Source organism: Saimiri boliviensis, chromosome 17 (assembly GCF_048565385.1).
Source record: "Saimiri boliviensis isolate mSaiBol1 chromosome 17, mSaiBol1.pri, whole genome shotgun sequence".
Classification (NCBI taxonomy): domain Eukaryota; kingdom Metazoa; phylum Chordata; class Mammalia; order Primates; family Cebidae; genus Saimiri; species Saimiri boliviensis.
In genome coordinates, this window is record NC_133465.1 from 19918129 (window position 1) to 19921477 (window position 3349).

Sequence of the window (3349 nt, forward strand, 5' to 3'; positions counted from 1 at the left end):
TGTATGACCTTGAAGATGTCACCGCACCCCTCAGAGACTCAGTTTCCTCATCTGCAAATTGGAGCAGGATCTTTCGGGACTGAGGGTGCTTTCAACAGAACCCTGTGGTGGGGAACCGGTGGCACACAGTAGGTGCCCCAGGAATCATGCTGTCCCTCTGGTCCCTGCCTCCACTGCCTCCTCTTGGGCCAAGCCCGAGTTTACTCTTCTTCCTCCAGTCGCCTTCAACTACAATCTGTCCCTGTGAGCTCCCTGAGGACGCACATCCATGGAAGAGCTGGCCTTGCCCTCAGACCATGGGCTAGGAGGCAGGAAGGAGGTGACCCAGGACTGTGAGATTTCACAGGCTGTGCTTATGAGTGGGCACACACCTGCCATCTTGGGGTCCTGGAGCCCTGACTGGACTAGGGCAGAGCCTGGCCGGGTGCCCAAACCCCCTCTTGGGGCCCACTTGGTCCCTTCTGTCTGTGGGTGACTTGCAGTGAGTCATCACGTCTCTCACGGTTTGGCTGCCGTGGAGTGGAGTGGAGGGGTCAAGGCTGCTTGCGTGAGTGCAAAGCTGAGGCTGCTGTTCCTCAGGAGCATCCGTCCAGCCGAGAGAGACCTGGAAGTGTATATCCTGTGCTGTTTCCAGGGGAGGGAGCTCCAGTTGCAGCCGGCTTTAGCTCTGCTGATAACATGGCCCTGGTTGGCTCTTCCCTGTCTCACTTCTCCACTTCCCTGTGGGTATTTCCTAGGATTTACTTGAGTCCAAATCTTCTCATGTCTCAGAGTGTACTGGGAGAACCCAAGGAAGACAGAGCCTCTGCGAATCATAGCAGGGAGTGCAGGAGCTGACCACGAAGTGCTCAGCAAATGACACAGGGAACCTTGTTGCCCCACTGGACCACGCCGTCCACACCAGCACTGGGGGCTCCCCACAGTCTGAGGTCTACTTCTCCCAGCTTCTCTCTCACCTTTAGACTTCTCTGTGGCACTGCTTTCTCCTCTTCTCACCATCTCAGCCCTTCCCCGTTACCTGTGTGGCCCTGGGCAAGTCACCGCACCTCTCTGATTCTTCATGTTGTCAGCCCCGTGTGCTGGGACCTGACGCCCTCTCTGGGCAAATCCCAGCATGCTTTGCTGATCAGTCCTATCCCAGGTCTTGTGCTGTCTGCCAGAAATCTCTGAGAGGCAGAGGATGAAGGCCTGGCTGTTAGTGTGGCTGGCCGGAGGTCCTGGGGATAAAGGCTGGTGGGGTGGGGTATTGCACTCCTGGTTGAAGGTCCGGGGAAGTGTTTCTGGGGCTAACAGTCATTCATCTTGTTGGGCCAGGGCGTGAGGAGGCGGGCCGAGATGGGTGGGAGAGGTTGACAGGTGTGGAAATCACGGAGGGCCTGGAAGGCTGCTGCAAAGAGTCTTGAGACTCCTGGGCATACAGTAATGTTGGTGCCTTGACCACAGCCTACAGACCTTCCTATAGGGACAAGCCAACTCCCTCCCTGCTCTGTGTGTGCTGCTAACCCTTGCATCTCACACCTGCTTCAGAGATGTATGCAGCAGGAAAGCCCAGCCCCTTGCCTGAAGGCAGGACAAAGTGAGAGGCCTAATTTGTGCTGTGAGCTCCCTTGGGCTCAGGCCACAGCAGGGGTGGAAATGGAAGAAACCCTTGCTTGGCTTCTCCTTCTCTTTTCCAGGTTCCCTCGCTGGTTTCTGCTGGGAGAACCTCCCTAGGGAAACATTTGCACCTGAATCCTCCTCTCAGGTTCTGCCTCTGGGAGAACCTGAAGAGGCAACCCACTGGCCCTGGGCAGGTTTTAATCGAGTGAGTTTATTGGCTAGGATGCAGGGTTGGTTACATATTAAAAAACAAAACCCGCCAGGCGCAGTGTTTCACGCCTTTAATCCCAGCACTTTGGGAGAAGGAGGCGGGAGGATCACCCGAGGCCAGGAGTTCGAGACCAGCCTGGCGAACATGAGGAAACCCCCATCTCTACTAAGAAATACAAAAATTAGCCAGGCGTACGCAGGGAGAATTGTTGAACCCGAGAAGCGGAGGTTGCAGTGAGCCGAGATTGCGCCACTGCACTTCAGCCTGGGCGACACAGCGAGACTCCGTCTCAAAAGACAAACACACACCAAAACTCAAGTTAACAACGGTTTAAACAAGGTCGACCATTATTCGCTCCTGTAACAGTCGGTGGTTCACGGCGGCGGCGGCGGCCTGGGCCCGATCCCTCTTCTGCCCTGGGCTGTGTGGATTCTTCCCCTTCCTGCAGGCCACCTCCGGGAGGGACACCCCGCGCCGCTCGCACCCCATTGGCGGTTTTGGGTCACATGGCCAGCTGTGGCCGCAAAGGAGGCTGGGAAATGTAGTATTTATAAGGGAGCCGGCTGCCCCCGGGACAGTGGGGTTCACAGCTGCGGGAGGGGAATCGAGGTGAGGGCTGTCATTCCGTCCGCAGGCATGGGGCACGCACTTTAAAGCGGGGACAGAGTGGTCTTCGTGTAAGAAAATACGCAGAGGATTCTGCCGGTGTGGAAAGGGAGCTCCTGCCGGGGAGGCGGGAAGATGTTTCTGGAGGTGCCCGGCCCAGGGCGTCCTGGGGCAAGGAGTGGCCCGGCCGGAACTGCCCATGAGGACCCTCCCGGGGAAACCCGACCTTCTCTCATCTCCAGGGAAAGTGGGCTCAGGCGGCAGCCTGGGAGGGGCGTCGGAGGTGGGGAAAAGGAGCGGGTGTAGACGGAGCCCTCCAGGAGGGCAGGGACACGTTGCAAACGGCAAAGCCAGGTCGCGAGTGTGCCGGACACGGAACACGGCAGCAGTGGGGTGAGGGACCCTAGGCCTCCTGGGAATTTCCGGACGGCTTGAGAAAGTCAGGCTCCCCCAGGAGGGGCTAGGGGCGTTTCCATTTTAAATACGAGCGGGGCGTCCCGGGAGGCTAATAACGGGCTTCCGTCCGTTTTCCACACTGGTTTGCAAAACGCATGTGTCGGATGCACAGACGCGCACGCGCCCCAGCAGCCTCCGCGGCCTTCTGCCCCGCGGTCACCGTTTTCTGTGGCTTCCCCGAGGCACTCCCCTCCCTGGACGCGGCCTCCGGCTCCAGCGTCCACTCCAGTAAATAGCCCCGACGTGGACACTCGCGCAGGCAGTTTTGTCGGCATTTCAGATTTGAGATGATTTCCTCGGGCATGATTCCCAGAAGAGAGTTTGGGTCGGGAAAGCGCATTTGCCTGTAAGGGCGGTGGTTGGTACAGCCAAATGTCTGCTTGGTCCAGTGGTGCCAATGCACCCGACCACCTGCAGGGCCCAGGCGAAACCTTCCTCGGAAGGGTGGAATCATTTGCTTTCATCTCTTTCCCAGAT